General features: G+C 35.5%; 1 protein-coding gene across 1 annotated transcript in view; it reads left to right on the plus strand.

Annotated features, from left to right (window-relative positions):
• The window catches only part of LOC138713023 (dipeptidase 1-like), an 876,181-nt gene that overhangs the window by 726,454 nt on the left and 128,551 nt on the right, over positions 1-21,176 (plus strand). The gene's annotated exons all lie outside the window — the stretch shown is intronic.

The raw sequence follows: 21,176 nt of genomic DNA on the forward strand, positions 1-21,176 counted from the left end.
TAGATCTGTTACGCATGCGCAATTGACACGGCTAATTATGTTTACTTTCAAGGGGAAAATATCGGGAAACTTACTTTCTGGATGCGCCTCGTATATTGCTATTGAACGCCTGGCGCAGTAGTCAGTATGCAAAGCTCTTCCGTGTCGCGGAGTGTCTCATTGTTCGGTTTAGCCAATATTCGACTTGTTTTTCACTCTGTGTGGACGGACAGCAAAGTCAGACCACATTGAGCAATGCAGGAGTTTCAGGATGCGATTATCATCGTGTAGGCCTACTATTTAATTGATAATTCTTCTCTCATGTCTAGAGCTAGGATTTATATGTAGTAAGAATTGATAATGACGCCGAGTATAGTTGAGTCGATGGGATGCCGGTTAAGAAGGTTTTAAGCCTGGTTACAAGACTCGAAATGCAAGAAAAGTCACAAGGACTAGAAAATGTAGCTTTTAAACCCCCCGCTGTTTTGTAAATGGTGGTTAAGAGGATTAAAGACTCTTAGCGCTACCTAATGGAAGTACTAAATGACAAGAATGGCAAGTATGAGGAGTGAGGGCATGGCTTGCATATTTATAAACTATACTGACTAAAATTATTAGCTTTTACTACATACGAATCCTAGCTCTACTCATTACAATCAATTAATCAATCAATCAATCATTCATCGATCCATCCATCGACTCATTCATTCTTTCATTTATTCATTCATTCATTCATTCATTCATTCATTCATTCATTCATTCATTCATTCATTCATTCATTCATTCATTCATTCATTCATTCATTCATTCATTCATTCATTCAGGTATTACAATCAGTATCGTCAAGAGCAGAACATATTATCGTCTTAAAAGTGCGTCATTAATGAAATAATGCATCTGCTTAGAGTAATTAAAAGACATTAACAACTACTGTTTTAGAGGCACCTATGCATTTTGAGTTTAAAGTGTAAACGTTACAATAGAATGTATGTATTTATTTTCTCTTCTATTTAATAAGTAATTGTAATTTATTCTATTCTTGTATTTCTTTACACACCTGATTTCATATTCTGCATTACCGATGTTACCGGTCTCCATTTGTTAAAATTAATTAAATTATGGTTTATTTAACGACGCTCGCAACTGCAGAGGTTATATCAGCGTCGCCAGCGTGCCGGAATTTCGTCCCGCGGGAGTTCTTTTACATGCCAGTAAATCTACTGACATGAGCCTGTCGCATTTAAACACACTTAAATGCCAACGACCTGGTCCGTGATCGAACCCGCAACCTCGAGCATAGAAGGCGAGCGCTATACCAATTACGCTACCGAGGGCTACTCCATTTGTTAATTTATGTAAATTATGAAGATAATTGTAATACAGTATGCAATCAATTGTAGGTCTATATTAAGCAAAAACATTTTTTTTTAAATTACACATGGTAAATATCCTTCAATTGTTACTTTGTTTGTGTACTCAGAAAATGTCAATGTTCTGCTGTCTGGCCTACAAAACATTAGAAACAACCGGTTGAAATTCGAGCATTCGATCGGATGCACTACCTTTACGGATGCTCTCTGACCTGTCGATTGAAAACCGGTTGTAACCCCTATTCTGCACCTCTCTATTAAACATCGTATGACAGGGATTAGTGTTCTAGCTAGCTACAAGTTGAAGCGTAGCCAGGGAGGAACTCTTCCAAGTCCACTTTCTTCTTTCCCTCATGCGCAGGTAGGTTTCACGAGATAACGAATGACCATGGCCAACGAATTTTGCCTTGAGGCCTCTGTCAGGGACAATGGTTTGGTTCTCTTATGTATACCGTAGCTCCACGAAATGGATCTCTCTGTTTTACTTCCTTCCCGATGGAAGCCACTTAAGGTTTTCCATTTTAAATCATTCCCTTCGGTCAGTAAACATCTGAGCCGACGTTGGGAATGGTGGATGCAAAAATAACCGAACAAAGGTGGCCACAAGAATTACCGAAAAAAAATTGTAATTCGATCTTGAATTTCAATTACAAAAAATTCTTCACAATCATTTATCTTTATGTTTCCGCAGAGCTTGAATGAATACCACTATCCTATATATTTAATCAGATAAAACCCCGTGTTATGTGAGATTTTATGTTCTCTATCATTAGGACGACAAGCAGAGTTAGCTCTCCTCACGATTTAAAAAAAGTTTACGAATGAAGACTTTGTTGAAGAAAAAGATTAATAGAAGTAAGTAATCGAATTTTGTTCGCTCCAGAAAATAAGGTGCCAAAATATTATTGATAAGAGTAAGCCGAAGGGAAAATATGGGATTATATTTTCAGGGTACTCATTACATTTCAACGTTTTTGATTAAAGACAAAGAATAGGGTGATAATTCTGTCGACAACCGCTGCAAGGTAGAGAACGCTCCAATATGAGAAAGTTATGTACCAAAGCTTGGGTCGCTCCCATTCCAGTGCTAATATTTCTCCACCCTCTTCATTACTTCCATCCCTTCGTCTTATCTACGTCTTCTCTCTGGCCGTCGCCGAGCCGCTCCATTGCAGCTAGAGAGACAGAGTTTCTGTGGAAACATTTTCCTAGAGGCGATCTGAAGATGGAAGTTCATTTCAGACTAGATCAACTGTAATGGAGAATACAAATTAAAGCTGTCAGTCTTTTATTATTTGTCTTTTCAGTTGTAAGAAATTATTAATAAATTTGGAAATACATTTAGGTAATACCTTGTAATTATGAATATTTTTTGAAGTGGAAATATTTTACCGTATAATAATTTAAAATGTTGATGAGTTATTTTGAAAGGAAAACGTTTCATAGTACGGTAGAATCCCTCTTAACCGGCACCAAATGGACCAGGCTAGTTCCGGATACTAAATTTTGCCGGATAATTGAATAAATACTGGTGTATACAACAATAGTTAGCATTTCATGATGCCAAATGTTGAACCTCAAATTCAAATTCAAATTCAAATTTATTCACAATTTACATTTGAAATGAATACATATGAATATATACCCGAAATGACCATATGCTTGTGCTCGGTTACAGTCCAGTAGTCTACATAAATTTTAAAGAGATCAATAATAAAGTTGATGTTAGAAATAATAGTAATAATAATAATAATAATAGTCGTAAAATAATAATAATAGAATATCCGTTACGGACATAATACAAGGATAGTAATACAAATTAATTAACAATAATAATAATAATAATATAATAATAGTAATAAAACAAAAATATTTACAATAATAAAATAAAATATTAAGACGGATAAAATAAAATATAAAACCACTAGCGAGAGTTAACACAAATTAAATAAGCATATAATAACCAGAAAAAAAATGACGAACTCGAAAATCAACAGAACAGTTCGATGTATAGCAGATGACAACAACCGCCATATTGACATTGTGTTATGCATTATTGGTAGGAGGGGGAGCCGAAGGTCTACGTAACTGCCGTTCTCTTCGAATCTTCTCGTACAATCATGGGAAGTTAATGCTGAAGAACAAAATGTCTACGAGTCAAAATGTTCATTATTACCAGGATAAATACAAATAATACTGAAATATATTAATCAAGTTTCAGTTATAGATCTCTCCTTTTGTGCAAGAGGCATCATATCAAAATATTTTATGAATGGCGGGGAAAATATAAATTTCAATAACTCTCTAGTGACAGAGATAGTGACAAGTACAATCAAGTGTATCTGTGGCGATGCTAAGAAATCATTTATTGGAGATATACTTACTTACTTACTTATTGGCTTTTAAGGAACCCGGATGTTCATTGCCGCCCTCACATAAGCCCGCCATTGATCCCTATCCTGAGCAAGATTAATCCAGTCTCTACCATCATATCCCACCTTCCTCAAATCCATTTTAATATTATCTTCTCATCTACGTCTCGGCCTCCCCAAAGATCTTTTTCCCGCCGGCCTCCCAACTAACACTCTATATGCATTTCTGGATTCGCCCATATGTGCTACATGTCCTGCCCATCTCAAACGTCTGGATTTAATGTTCCTAATTATGTCAGGTGAAGAATACAATGCGTGCAGCTCTGCGTTGTGTAACTTTCTCCATTCTCCTGTAACTTCATCCCTCTTAGCCCCAAATATTTTCCTAAGAACCTTATTCTCAAACATCCTTAATCTCTGTTCCTCTCTCAAAGTGAGAGTCCAAGCTTCACAACCATATAGAACAACCGGTAATATTACTGTTTTATAAATTCTAACTCTCAGATTTTTTGACAGCAGACTAGATGACAAAAGCTTCTCAACCGAATAATAACAGGCATTTCCCATATTTATTCTGCGTTTAATTTCCTCCTGAGTGTCATTTATATTTGTTACTGTTGCTCCAAGATATTTGAATTTTTCCACCTCTTCGAAGGATAAATCTCCAATTTTTATATTTCCATTTCGTACAATATTCTCGTCACGAGACATAATCATATACTTAGTCTTTTCGGGATTTACTTCAACCCTATCGCTTTACTTGCTTCAAGTAGAATTTCCGTGTTTTCCCTAATCGTTTGTGTATTTTCTCCTAACATATTCACGTCATCAGCATAAACAACAAGCTGATGTAAGCCGTTCAATTCCAAACCCTGTCTGTTACGCTGAATTTTACTAATGGCATATTCTAGAGCAAAATTAAAACGTAAAGGTGATAGTGCATCTCCTTGCTTTAGCCAGCAGTAAATTGGAAAAGCATCAGATAGAAACTGGCCTATACGGACTCTGCTGTAAATTTCACTGAGACACTTTTTAATTAATCGAACTAGTTTCTTGGGAATACCAAATTCAATAAGAATGTTATATAAAACTTCTCTTCTAACAGAGTCATATGCCTTTTTCAAATCTATGAATAATTGATGTACTGTACCCTTATACTCCCATTTTTTCTCCAATATCTGTCGGATACAAAAAATCTGATCAATAGTCGATCTATTACGCCTAAAACCGCACTGATGATCCCCTATAATTCCATCTACGTACGGAGTTAATCTTCTCAAAAGAATGTTGGACAAAATTTTAAACTCTTATATTTTAAATGTTAATAAATATCACTCAAAACTTATTTTGGTAATTAATTTAGTCACAAAATGTGGTAATTTCAGGTTACATCAAATAATTATCACCAATTTCAATGACACGAGATTTTTAAATACAAATAACGATGGAAACTTTATTATATTCATAATAATATCGGAATTTAGTTACAAGAAAATAAATAATCGTAATTTCTGAGGTTATGTGTTTATTGAAGTTACGTCACTTTGGAAATAAGCTCTTGAATTGCTTGGCCTCTGTTGAATTTTTAAGTATTTTCGTACGCCAATCAATACATGTTTGTTTCTCAGCTTGTATCAAATTATGTAGAATCTATCTAGCACTGAGTTTTCCATAGCAAGAAGATTACGGAACATCTTTGAACTCTTGAATTATGTCCGAAAATCGGCGTAGGTGATTCGCTTTTCTTCTTCGAATCGTTTGAAGCACAATGTCGATATTTCTCCCACTGGATTCTGTAGCAAATCGATCCTCGCAGAAATATTAAATGGTATAAGTACGTCCACATTTGATTCCGCATGCCAATCGCACACCGTTGTTGCTGATGTTGCTTTAGTTTCAAACGCATTTTGAAATAGTTCTATGCTTTCTTTTGACGACAATGACGATTTAAAGCTATAAAAAATTATATCCCCAAAGTTCTATCAACAGTAATCTCATTAAGGGTTTTGATTTATCTAGAGAAAATCAAAACTCGAGTGGGATTTAATTATTAACTATTATACGATTAGAAGAAAATATGTAAAGACTATGAGAAATAAGGTACTATAATACAATAATATATTAATTAGCTTACTAAAACTCTATTGCACCAATGTTAGCTTCACCAAAACGTTTGAATGGAGCCGTCATTTTCAGTTGACTATTAATACCACCAGTTATCAGCACAGTGCGTACAGTTCTGCTTTGTGTAACTTTCTCCATTCTCCTATAACGTCATCCATCTTAGCCCCAAATATTTTCCTAAGAACCTTATTCTCAAACACCCTTAATCTCTATTAAATAACTTGCTCTATTAAATAACTTGAATAGTGATACAGCAAGTAATAAAATCTCCTGTATGTAATTATATTTCTTTTTTTCGAAAATGTAAGAATTCACAATCTCCTATATATCACTGCCATAGAATGGATAAATGTGTTTTTTCTTCCTACTGAAAAATTGTATGTTTTGCACATAGGAGTTGTTGCAGGAACAACGATGATATGATAAAATGATCATTAATATATTCCTTCTGCTTGTTTGAAGGTTGGTTTCCACAGACGATTTTGAAAATAAATAAAAAAAATGAACGAATGAAAGAATGAGTGAATTAATTATTGAATATATAAAGAAATATATAAATATATAAAATAAATGAGTGCAAAGAAATGCATAAATAAATATATGATTAAACGAGTAAACTTGGAAACGTGTAAATCTGGAAATGAGGAAGCGAAGGGACGAATAAATAAATAAATAAATAAATAAATAAATAAATAAATAAATAAATAAATGGATCAATGATTCAATGAATAAATGAATGAATGAATTTGTAAATAAATATTTAAGTGAATGAATGAATCAATAAATGAAATAATAAATAAACAAATAACTAAATAAATAACTAAGGAAGTAAATATACAGGGACATCATTTTATTTTTACTTCAATTTTTATTGTACCTGAGTTTTTGAATATACTTCACTCCCACCCCCTCTACTAGTAAACTTCCAACCGTTCTCCACACAGAACCAAGCGTATACAGTCAATGTCACCTTACGGTTATAGTAAACACAAACAGTACTGAGTTAGTGAGTATAGTACGTTCCATAAATATGTTCGCTTTCAATATTGAATCATATTTTCGCACAGGTACTGTCGTCCGTTTGCCTATGTCGCATCCCAGTTTCCGCCACCCGCTTCTGCCCGTCCCTCTGTAAAGGCTAGTGTCTGGGCTGTCTTAGCTCTTTTCTAATGACATTAATTTCTGTTAGGAACTGGACGTCTACGTAATATTATACAACTGTTTGAAATAACTGAAATAAAAGGGCCTCGTTAATTAAAAGTCACGTGATTTCCCTCCTTTCTACGACCCTGCGACAAAACCACTTGGAAGGACAGTAGATAGCATATCAGAGTAATTTTATCTATTCGAATCGGGCAGAAGTGAAGATTGAATTTACAGTACATAAGGTACTCTGTTACAGAGCAGGTAGGCTACAGAATTATTTCAACATGAGTTACTAGTACGAAGAACGAAACTGGTAATTGGAATTAGGTACAATAGTCTATAGTGCGATGATATGCAAAACAAGAACTTAAGCCTCTATAGAAATGAAAGGCCACATTTTCATGTATGTGTTTAAATATCCATATTATGATTATTTTTCAATTTAATTTCATTCTCTAAATTGTACGCTAATATGCTGTAGATAGTATAATGTACACTGCATAATGAATACGTCCGAATGGACAGCTCATTTCGTGAAGAAAGACACTTATTTTTAATATAGTATTATATTTTGATTAAAGAAAAAGCTAATGAAAATTATCAAACAGAAAATTTTTATTTACTTTATTGGGTTATTTTACGACGCTTTATCAACATCTAGGTTATTTAGCGTCTGAATGAAATGAAGGTGATAATATCGGTCAAATGAGTCCGGGGTCCAGCACCGAAAGTTATCCAGCATTTGCTCGTATTGGGTTGAGGGAAAACCCCGCAAAAAACTTCAACCAGGTAACTTTCCCCGACAGGGGCAAACTCAAAATCGCGATATTTCCTAGTTTGCGTAAGTGAATGAACTACTTTTCTTCCCTCCTATACCTAGTAAAGAGATTTGTTTGTATATTACGCCAGTATCATCGAACTCCAGTCATGGAAGGGGGTAGCAAACGGTGTTTCAGATTCTAAATCTTTAATCCAAAGGTATAGCCAAGTTAATATTAGAAATGTTAGTAAAAATGATGTCCCTGTATAAAAGCTTAGCCCGAACAGTTAAATTTCCCGGACCTGATAACAGATGAACAAAGATTTAGTCCACAGTGGAAAAAAAAAGAACATCGATTACGTTTCTACAGTTTGCCAGTTGGAGGCAATAAAGTAAATGTAGGATTTTATGGAGGGTCGTTAAAAGGAAGAGAAAAAGCCACGCAAAATAATTATTTATTGATGTACTTGTAAGTCTTTCTGTGGACACAGTTGTTGGATGAATTCTAAACTCGAAAGCGTCCCATCAACCAACCGTTAAAAGGAAAATAAAATCCCTCCTTAGGTCACGTGTGCAGGTGTTGATTTTCGACCTGGTTTGAGGAGCGAGGTGGTAGACTCGCTATTAGCTGGTTATGTGCGAACCATAATGTGTACCTGAATGGCACGCAGGCAGTTCCACTGAGTATCTAATTGGCTGGCTGCCCATGTGTCCGTGTATCCATCCGCCTGCAAGCCGGAGTGATTCACAGCCCACTGGGGAGTCGTTATAGAAATCGCTATCATCAGAACTTAGTTTCCAAGTCTCTCTCAATCAGTATAAGACCTCCGGCAGAGAAATGTTACTTGACTCCTTTAGAGGGAGTGTATAGAAAGTTCGGTTGTTTGGTTCATTCCACCAAGAAATAAGAATAACGACTTCATTCTTCCCTCCTTCTCTCTCCCCCTCCATACCCTCCTTCCCTGTCGCCCTTCTGACTTTTCCGAGGGAGAGCTTTACAGATACACAAGTGGTATATTTCTCTCTTACAGGGTTAGGAACTGTGGAGTACGGAGTAAGTTTATATCTCTAAGAAATGCCGACTTAAGAGTAAACATTCAGGAACTTTATTGACCCAACATTCGCAGTTCATATCTAGTGCTGTTCCAAGCGAGCGCCATACAGCCAATCAACCAGCTCATTGGCACTCGATTGACCTATGAGAATCTAAAATTAATAACCGATATATATTTTTTTCTCTTACGTTCATCGTTTATCCTACGTTCATTTCTATTACCTTCATTTCTGCTTCTATAGTAAGCATACTGGGTTTTCAGTTCAAAATGTGTCATGGCTCGCTGTATGCCGTCATGTGGCTAGCCGATGAGCCTAGAGAATTCAATCTTCCTACACTTCTGCAGAGGTGTATAACCTGTGAGGCAGAGAAGTTGCCTAGCAAGTACGGCGTTCATTCTGAAGAGTACGTACCGATACGTACGGTAACGCCGGTAGTGGCAGGAATGTGAACTGTTTGGAAAAACGTACGTCGGGATATGGGGAGAGGGTTAAGACGATTACTTACGTATTTGTTGACATTTAACTTCGACGGTCAACATGGACACGGAGGATTTGATTTGTGTTGTGGAATGTTACCGTACGCAACCGATGATAACAAATACCCTGCGTACGACTTGCCGGCGCAAAACACAGTTCGAAAGAGGTTATGGTAGCACACAGACAGTACAGACCGCCATCTGTTGCTACGACGTTCAAGTTATACCGTACACGTTCTCAAGTTCAGATTGAAGAACGCCTTAAATAATAGGCAACTTCTCAGACATATAAGCTGAAACTCGCTTCAAATCGGTGACCCAACAACAGTGACGTCATGACACACTTTGAAATGAACACCCAGTATAGTCATGCATATTCACTCCAAGAAAATATCAACAATCAATCGCAAACATCTATAGTTGCGACGTTGTTATTCCCGGCGTGACTCCTCCTCTTTGCTTACGCCTTAGGAAGTGAAGGCTCTATGAAATTCTAAGTAAGTAGTATTGTTCGCCATTTTTGTTCTTTCGTTGCCGAGCTACCATACGAGGAATCTATTCGCCACACCGTTAAACATTATCATGTAGTAGCTCCTATGATAATAAATCAAATGCACTGTAATTCAGCAAATAATTGAGCGGCAAATAACGTCCTCGCGTGCTTTCTGCGATCGCCAACGAAAGAACCAAAATGGCGGGCGATTATATTAAGTATTTATCGAGCCTTAAGAAATGAATCAGCGAATCACAAGACGCACGCGTTTAAATGTAGCCGACCTGCAACGCGATTGGCTGCCGGAAATTAGAGCGACGGGACTATAGTATTGTTCAAAGCGAGCGCCATACAGCCAATCAACCAGCTCATTGACACTCGATTGACCTGTGAGAATCTAAAATAAATAACCGATGTTTTTTTTTTTTCTCTTACGTTCATTCGTTTACTGTTCTCCAACCAGGAGATCAACCGTGAAATGAATGTGCTTACTATTGCGGCATCTATTGGAGCGAAGTAGATAGACAATATTACCGTTATAACGTCAGTTTAAAAAACATGCGCTCTCCTGCATATGTAATTTCCTGTATGGAGGGATTAAAAGACCAGGAGATTAATAGTGATATAATTTTGTAACTAGGGTAGTATAAATATGTGTGTATCAATGTTATGGTTTGTGCTGTGAGAGCTGGCCAATAGAGATACGAGTACCCACGTGTGTGACCTTATGACATCTTATTCACAGCATCACCCCGCTGCGTCTCATTCCGCAGTGACTTTCTCGTGGTTGAAGTGCAGTATTCTACGTTCATTTCTTTTATTATCGCCGCGCTCTCATGGTTAACATGTCGGCATCATACCATAACATGCGATGTGCTTTTAAAACATTATTTTTGCCGACCGATTGTTGCTCTGTAGGTTTCACTCTAAGCTTCACGTTGTCACGTCTAATTCCTTGATAGGAATAAGGATGTTATATTGTTAAATGGCTATTATTATTATTATTATTATTATTATTATTATTATTATTATTATTATTATTATTATTATTATTATTTCATATACGAGTACGTTGACATTCTTAATTCTTAATAATAACTTTTTAATAATAATTTTTAATCACATACCTTAATGTTCGTCCTCAGCACAAGACATTGCAACCTCGGTTTTAGTCCACGTGGATTAGACAAGTAGGTGTCATTTAATAATGGAAGCAGCTTATTGGTTGCAATATTGAAATTGAGGCGAGTGATTGGAGCGGCGACATAAGAAATGAAAACAATAATACAATTAAATTTCAAAGACCTCCCGAATGTTATGCACGAGGCCGCCCAAAGACCTGCCGAATGTTAACCATGAGAACGCGGCGACAATATCATCACCTCTGCTTCTATAGTATTATCGGCGCGCTCTCATGGTTAACATTCAGCAGGTCTTTGAGCGGCCTCGTACATAACATTCGGCAGGTCTTTGAAATTTAATTGTATTATTGTTTTAAATTTCTTGTGTCGCCGCTCCAGTCACTCGCCTCAATTCCAATATTGCTACAAATAAGCTGCTTCCATTATTAAATGGCACCTACTTGTCTAATCCACGTGGACTAAAACCCAGGTTGCAATGTCTTGTGCTGAGGACGAACATTAAGGTATGTGATTAAAAATTATTATTTCTAATACATTTTAGTCAGCTTCCTCCAAGTGAAGGCTGCCTAGAAGACAAAGCTTACCATAAAATTGTTGTTATAATGAAAAAAAAAATGAAAACAATGGAGAAGAAAAATAATAAGAAATAGCACAATTAGAAATAATTGGAAAAGACTAAACAAAACATCATTAATTCCAGAAGAAACATAAAATTTCCTAGTATCTATTAGCTATTGGATGATCACAGTCGCCTATTTGTAAGACCCAACTTAAGTGAGCAGATTGCCATAGCAAAGAGATCAATCTATATAACTGTAGAGTTGGTTTCTTAGGATTTTTATAGATCCCTTCACTGCAGACACAGATACTTCAGTGACAAGAGTTTGTCCTAGACGAAACTGCTTACAAAAATGCATGAATCCTTTTTAGATGGTTCCGCTAGCCCCAATCAGTAATCCAATAACTTCGATCGACGTCAGATGATATTTTTCCTTATGATATGGTATAGTGGGGTCATATATGTCGCATTTTTCCTGATGTACCTCAGCAGGTTGATTTTCGTACTTTTCCTTTCTTACAGTTGGATCAATTATGAATCCGCTTGTTGATCTTGTCGGGATAGCGATGATGTCAATGCGCCTTGTAGATCCATTTGTGGACAAACCATGGACCTCCTCTACTTGGTAGTTTTTTCCTCGTAGGGCCGATGCTAGGAGGGATCGAATCTTGTGGTGACGACTATTCCTCAGTAGTTATCCATGAGGACAGGCTCCCAGAATGTGAGCAAGTGTTTCTTTCTCACTCCGACAATGTCGGCAGTGGCTTCCATTCTGAGACCTACCTGGTAGAGCACGTACTGGACATACATTGGCAGTCATCTTAATAGCGTCCTTCCATTCGCTGCTGGTCAATCCATTCGGTTTAAATAGTCATTTATTACCAGGCGTGTATTCTTGATATAGAATGACTCCCTTTCCTTTCTGAGGCAACGTACACCAGGAATCAAATTCATTGTCTTGTAGGAGTTTTCGTAAAGATGATACGTTTATTGTTAAGAGTTAAGAATGTCAACGTACTCGTATATGAAATAATAATAATAATAATAATAATAAAATTATAACAGCTTACATTATAAAAAATAATCTTCCACTATTTCCAACTGTGGAGGCTGATACAGTTACTCATCTGCAGAAATTTTCTCATTAACACGGTGCACTTTATATGCATTATTATTTTTTGCAGGTGTGATATTAAAATTGGAAAGTTATGAGTAAGATACAAGAGTAAAGCGAAACTCAGAAGTGTAATTTTGCCGAGGGAAGGATTATCCAAGCGTGAAATTAGTCCTAAACATGAAGGAAGCGGCCTAACCAGTAAAAAGAGAGAGATGGATAAGTAATACGGTAATTAAGAGTGAGGAAAGAATTATAAAAAAAGAACGTGTATGTGGCAAGGAAAAATTAATTAGCAGTTTTAAATCATAGTCTCCAACAGGAAATTTAAGGACGAAGAAGAAAGAGCAAGGATAAGAGTATGCATAAAAATGTTAGGCGTGTTTCCAGCCATACGCGCAGCAAAACATAACACCATTTAAATAGCGAAAATCTCAACTGTCTTCTGTATATACAGAGTGATTCACGAGGATTTATCGTCCTTTACTTAGCTTATTTCTGAAGACATTTTGAACAAAAAATGTCATATAAACATATTCAATTCAATTCAATTTATTTGGCCATTAGACATACAGTTTTAAGCTTCGTCAGAATACATTGAAAAAAACATATAAATACATTTTAAAAACCACTAATAATAGAAACAGTAAAATTTAAGTAATACAATGAAAACATGAACTAATTTGAAACTTTTAAATTGAAGAAAACTAACTAAATTGCAATTAAACTTCTTTATTAAAATACAATTTCATACAAATTTGTGTTGAAAAACTCAGCAACAGAATAAAAAGGATTATTTAATAACCATTTGTAAAATCTAGTTTTGAAACTATTGATTGGTAATTTATAATATTGACTTGGGAGCTTATTATATAATTTCATCCCCATAATTAAAAAGTTTTTATTGCTCTTGTGTAATCTACAATATGGAATATTAATTTGTTCACTATTTCTAATTTCATGATCATATATATTGGCCACTAATGAGTAACTGTCGATATTTTGTCGAGTGTAAAGTACTAGATCATATATATACAAATTTATGATTGTTAGAATCCGTGATTGTCTGAAAAGTGGCCTACAATGTTCCAGGTAGTTTGATTTACATAAAATTCTAATGGCCTTCTTTTGTAAAATCAAGACGCTTCCAATTTTGGTTCCATTTCCCCACAAAATTAGGGCATATCCAAATATCGACTGAAAGAAAGAAAAGTAGGCACATCTTAAATAATTTTGAGAAACGGAAGTCGTTAATTTTTTTAACGAACATAAAACTCTTTATAGCTTTGTGCATATGTATTCGATGTGCTTATCCCATGTTAAACTGGAGTTTATAAAAAGTCTTAGAAATTTTGTGTGGTTGAGTCTGTTGTCCTTATTTATTAGATAATTTAGGCTGAAAGTTAAGTTGATGGTTTTTTCTTCATTAAGCAAGAAACCATTAGATTCAAACCATAAAGCCATCTGTGATAGAGTGTCGTTGTTGAGAGCATAGTTCCTCTTCTCAATGTTTTCAGAGGTACACTAATTTAAAGTTGTCTGTAAAATATATTTGTTATTTAGTCTCAAAGTAAAAGACTAATACAAATAGAGAATGAACCATTCAGAAGTATCATTTCTTTAATTGGCAAGTATTATGAAACGATGAAAGAGTAATGGAACGGAGAAAAATTCTCTCCGGCGCCGGGATTTGAACCCGGGTTTTCAGCTCTACGTGCTGATGCTATATAAGTATTATGAAGCTAAAAATGTGCTGTGAACTCTTTAGTTGCTTCGTACAGACATCTTTTTCTATTTTTAACTACAAAATTACATTATTCTTACGCACTTATCCACAACAATTATTACAAATCACACCACTTCCACCGACTTAATTATTTGCAGTACGATTTTTCATCCTAATTTACAGTCGTGGAGAGATTACAACACATTTTACAAAATGTCGCCGTCCGCTTGAGGACACTTGGCCGCACGCTTGTGAACGGCACTCGTCGCTCTACGTCAGCCGTGGCGAAAATGTAACTCACGAGCACATTGTGGCTCGCAATGATAGCTGTGCGTGTCTCTTGCTTCCCCAACCCCCTCTCTCTCTCACTCACTGGAATCAAACTCCGTTCCATTTGTATTTGTCTCTGACCAGTGAGTGGCGTATCGTCGCAATGTCTCTCTCGAAACCATGTACCTCTACAAAAACGAAAGTTTCAAGTAGGATTGGAGGACGCATTTTTTTGCTGCCAATGTGGTGAGAATATTAAATGTATGATTTGTTTACAAGCATTACGGGAAAAACGGTTGTATAACATAAAACAGCATTATACTACATGTTACTGATGAAACATTAAAAGGTTAAGTATTATTATTATTATTTTATTGTTATTATTATTATTATTATTATTATTATTATTATTATTATTATTATTATTATTATTATTATTATTTCGATCCTTTTTCTGCAGATGTACGAATAATGCGGTTAGTTCTTCAATTTAAACACAGATATCCAATGTAATGTTTGCAATGAAAGCTAAATGTAAGGACTTGACTAATGTTGAACTTTTCAAATGTTTGCCAAAATAAATATCAGAAGCTTCGTTCTTTCGCTTGCTCTGTTGAAGCCATGTTCGCTACAACTTACGTTTGTGAAAAATTATTTTCAACAATGAAAATAGTAAAAACCTAATTTAGATTACGACTGATAAACAAATACCTTCGTGATCAACTACGACTGGCAGTAAGTGACATAATTCCTGATTTTGAAACTCTGTCCCAGAGACATTCTGAAGACAGTTAATAGGTTGTGAGAATGTGTCCTATGTTTTCTTGTTTATTTCTTTCTTCGTTACACGTACTAAACATTAGTTTGTAACCTTATACTGTATAAAATTATATTTAAGTGCTTGACGTAAGGAAAATGAAAATCCGTTAATAAGTTAGACAGTTGCTTCACTTCCCCTTCGGGTGTCCGCCTCCCTCCATAGGTTCTATGCACGTTGCAGGTTACACAATGGGTCGGCGCAGGATCACATTTTCGCCACGACTGCTCTACTTAATTGCTTACGGCTATCTTTGATTTCCGTAGCGCTCGCGCTGGCTGGTGATTGCACGCTGACCAAGATCACGCGTTCACAGCAATGCGTTCCAATAACGAAACGTAACTCTGTAAACATTGAGAATGGGATCTATATTTATGACATTTTTCGCTCAGGGAGTCTTCGGAAATAAGCTCCGTAAAGGAAGGTAAATCTGCGTGAATCACCCTGTATAGTATTATAATTTATTTTCAATGTAACTTGTCTATTTCATATTGTATGGAAAATTTGTAAAGAGATTATCCGATAGCAAGATTTTTTTATGCCTTAGCTGGTACCTCACAAAATTAACGTACTAACAAGCGCTATGATATCACTGCACGGATAAAGACAGTGGTTTATAATAATTTTGAACTTTGAATTATTTCATTTTCAATTTACTTATAAGTTTGCCATGAAGTATAAATGCAATATCACAAATTCCATGAGTGCAAAATGTGAATCTTTCGCAGCGAAAATAATCTGAGAATCTTCTAATATCATAATTCCGGAGGAAAATAAGCAGAAACTGAGTTAATTTTTGTAGTATTTATTCCCGTAAATGAAACAGTTTCAATTCATGTGAGCTCTAGCTAATACTCTTCCTGAAATATGAATTCCTTTGGGCCGCCTTCATAACGCTGTTTGGTACTTGATTAACCTTCCCAAAGGTGGGAAGTATTACCTTCTATATTATTTACGCATCCGTACCTCCGAATCTAATTTAGTGAACCTTATATAAGTCACTAGAATATGAAATGAAAGAGATACGGATGAAGCTCACCTCAGGGAGATTTTTCGTTATATATCAAGGAAGAATATTATACTGAAATCTTGTCTTACTTTATCAATTATTTCTCGAAGGAAATTTTGCAGGCTCTCATTAAGTGTAGGCTTTTGAAGGTTTAAATTTTTGCAGGTTTTAATATGTTCTACCTCAAGATATAGCTACGCAAAACTTATCCACATATATTTAATTATTCATCAAATACATGTAGCCCTTTCCATTTCGCTTACTTTTAGTTAAATTAAATTTGATTTTCAATTACTATTCCATTTATATGACGTCATTCCATTTTCGGCCAATGAAGTGTAAAGAAATTTTGAGTTCCAACCAATCACAGTCGTACATCGCGAGAATTTCTGCAATTCGATTTATCACTATCAATTTATCGCATGGTCGTTCTTTTGTTTAGTTAGTGTTGCCAATTGTTTCCACGTAAATCGATGATCATGAATCCACCGTACTAAATAAAGTGCGAAATCCCACTTCCACAACTACATCTTCATCTCCTAATTCCATGTCCATTGTATCTAAAGAAAATGACACTCCTTCATAACAATTTGTTCATTTAATTAATGTATTAATCAGGTTATTTGTAATTGCACTATAAAATGTTTAAATTAAATTATGATTTCGGCAGAAAATGGAAACATATTTCTGCTATAACAAGAGAAAAGCGCAGTACATGTAATTATCATTTTTAAACCTGTATTTCGCTTTTCTCAATTACCATTACCGAATAACATTCACTGGTGTTTCTTCCCTAAAGTCACCCCGCTACAGATTCCCCTGCGGGCCGCCTCCGAACTCCATTAGAGCCTAAATGATCTCTTTACCTTTCCACGCCTCACCGCGGTCCCTCAACCCCGGTCCCACGAGTTAACACTACCCCAGTGGTGAGTCCACGGTGCTAGCGCTACCACAAATAACGAATGACCACATATCCACGGAGTCCAAATTCGGCGTCGATCCGCAGCCGAACAAGTCCGAAACGTAAGAAAGAAACGGATATGATGATGATGATGATGATGATGATGATGATGATGATGATGATGATGATGATGATGATGATGAAAGAGGGAAAGTTTAATTATGATGATGAAATGAATTCCGAGGTCCAACAGGGAAAGTTACCCAGCAGTTCTGTTTCGATTGATTGGGGAAAAACTCGAAAAAAAAAATTCAACCAGGTAGTTTTCCCCAAGCAGTAGTGTGCGTCAGTATGTTTTGGATGGATGGATGGATGGATGGATGGATGGATGGATGGATGGATGGATGGATAAATGAATGAATAGGTAGATATATGTTTGGATACATGGATGGATTCATAAATGGATGGATACATGGATGGACTGTTACAAGGATGAACGGATATATAGATAGATAATGGGTATATGGATGGATAGATAGATAGATAGATAGATAGATAGATAGATAGATAGATAGATAGATAGATAGATAGATAGATAGATAGATAGATAGATAGATGGATGGATGGATGGATGGATGGATGGATGGATGGATGGATGGATGGATGGATGGATGGATGGATGGATGGATGGATGGATGGATGGATGGATGGATGGATGGATGGATGGATGGATGGATGGATGGATGGATGGATGGATGGATGGATGGATGGATGGATGGATGGATGGATGGATGGATGGATGGATGGATGGATGGATGGATGGATGGATGGATGGATGGATGGATGGATGGATGGATGGATGGATGGGCGGGCGGGCGGGCGGGCGGGTGGGATGGATGGATTTATTCGTTACATAATATTCTTACAGTTGCTTTACTTACCTACTTGCTTAAGGGATAATAGTACCTACCCAACTGTACACTTTTATGTCTTTTAGGTTAGGATATATTATATAATGTGTTTTGTTGTGCCATTTTTATTTTAATGTGTGTTTTTTTTTTTTTTAGAGAATAGTTGGATATAATAATAGGTGTGGAGGGGGGGGTAACCTACAAAGGAGTACTTGTTTTGGGTACAAAGCACGTACGGTCAGAAGACCCGTGTATTGGATTTTAGAGAAAATTATAATATAAAATCTGTATGTATAATATTACTCAATACATTCATCTATCTATCTACTTACTTGTGGCTTTTAAGGAACCCGAAGGTTCATTGCCGCCCTCACATAAGCTCGACATAGATCCCTATCCTCTTCAAGATTATTCCACTCTCTATCATCATATCCCACCTTCCTCAAATCCATTTTAATATTATCCTCCCATCTACATCTCGGCCTCCACTAAGGTCTTTTTCCCTCCGGTCTCCCATCTAACACTCTATATGCATTTCTGGATTCGAGAATACGTGGTACATGCCCTACCCATCTCAGTCTGGATTTAATGTTCTTAATTAGGTCAGGTGAAGAGTACAGTGCGTGGTGATGTAATAGTTCGAGTGCGGTTTCTTTATGAATTCATTTACAGTTCCTTATTAGGGTAATTTATTTATACTAATATGTATATGTTATTAGTAAGGCAGTGACACCGGTATATTTGTATTAATTTGAAGGTGAACATACGACGCCGGACAGAATGTAGTCGACGTGTTTCAAGTACAGGCAGCGGAAGCGAATTTGACACACGCCTAAGCAAGCACGTTCCGTGTTTTGTATACGATTATTGCTTATTATAAAATGAAGACAATACAATCTCTATATATAAGGGTTATCATCGGAAAGATCTAAATTGTAGTAGTAGTATTTAGTAGTATTTATGTATTTAACCTGGTAGAGATAAGGCTGTCAAGCCTTCTATGCACCTCTACCAGGGGATTACAACTATAATATGAAGAATAACATTACAATTAATATTAAATTTACAATTAAAATTGCAATACAAATTAAAGTACGACAAGATTACCTGATTAATGAAAGCTAGACATTTTATCATAGAAGTTAAGAACAAAGGATATTTTTGTATTTACTGAATTACAAAGTAAACCTAAAATAACAAAATTCTATAGTGAAGAAATTACCGGATATTGAAATATTTTGTTATATATTAAGAGAACTATTTACAAGAAACCATGTCTGAACGAATCTCAATTACTGACCAAGTGCCTAGTAAGTTTGTGTTTGAATTGAGTTTTATTTCGACAGTCCCTAATGCTAGCAGGTAACGAATTCCAGAGTCTTGGCAGGGCTGTTGTGAAAGAGGATGAGTATGAGCTGCGATGGGATGGTATTGTTAGTATTGTTTCATGGCGAGAGCGTGTGTTCAGATTGTGGTGGGAAGAAAGGCTGTTGGGGTTGAGAATAATTGTTGGAAATCATACTTAAATTGTCACAAATGTGGTAAAACATGTCTGAAAAGATATATTTTTTTTAAATATTTAGATTTGTGCACTACAGTTTTGGAATGCCGAAAACGTATATGGCGTATGATGATATAAACAAAAAGGTGTGTGCGAAAATGAATACTGTAATGCAAAAAAAAAAAACTGTGGTTTCAATACATTATGCAAAATTGCAAGAGTTTTGTTAGATGACAAGTGCGATTATTATAAACTTGATGTAGAAATAGATGATGTGAAATGTTTCACATTTGCTCCCTGGTTTCAGCGATGTTGATCGCAGTTTTTCCGCATACAAGGTTATACTGTCGGCTGTCATTTTCATTTGAAACTTTGAAAATGAATGTTGTTTATTGCAGCAGGAACCGAAACCAGGCAAACAACATGCAAGAAAAGTAAGGTACGGGTTAGATGTGATAAATAAATTAATGTAACAGTTAAATATAGAGTAAAAAAATTGTACGCCAAAAAACTTTTCAGCATTCTAAAACCGTTTCTTATTTTTATTGTGTAATCATGTAAATCGTGTTTATTTATCACTTAATACCAATATGTATCCCACTGTGTTGTTCTATATTATTAGTCTATTTTTTTTATTGTGTACATTTTATTCAATTGTCGGTTTCTGGTTTAATTATGTGAATCCTACTAACTTGTAATCTAATACTAATATGTATTCCAATGTATTTATTTCTATTTATTTTACTGTGTACATTTTTTATTGAATTATCGGCTTCTGTTTTTGTGTGATTCGTATTTCATTCTGACAGCATTAATGTGTATTCCACTATGTTTATTTTTGTTTAATGAGGTAAATATTTATGTAACTACCTCTTTTGATCTCATTATGTACCTAAATCTTATCAGTATGTAATTACTTAATTCCGATCCAGTTGTATGTTCAACTATGTAAGCAAGTTTTAATCCTGGTTGAGTGTAAGAGAAGGCCTTACGGCCTTAACTATGCCAGGTTGAATAAAACCATTATTATTATTATTATTATTATTATTATTATTATTATTATTATTATTATTAAAAACATCTCTCATTGAAACAATTGCACATTGGTACGTGTTAAGCTATTGTTAACTATTTTTGCAGCTTTACATAAGAATAATATCGAGGACTTGGTGTGAAACTAACGTAAGTACAAAAATGGAACTTTTTAGATCTTTATACCAATCGATAATAATTTGTTCTTCTACTTGGTCACAAAAATCATAACTCAGTCCGAACAGTAGGCTATTATAGTCTATATAACACAATGGATGTCTGCAGAAACTACTTTAAAAATTATCTGAAACACACATGTAAAAACATTATATGACGACCGCAAGGATTATACTCGTAAATTAGCTGCATAGCCAACTGCATAACCTATCCTCTATAGAATTAAATAGTCAAAATCAAT

Source organism: Periplaneta americana, chromosome 14, assembly GCF_040183065.1.
Source record: "Periplaneta americana isolate PAMFEO1 chromosome 14, P.americana_PAMFEO1_priV1, whole genome shotgun sequence".
NCBI lineage: Eukaryota > Metazoa > Arthropoda > Insecta > Blattodea > Blattidae > Periplaneta > Periplaneta americana.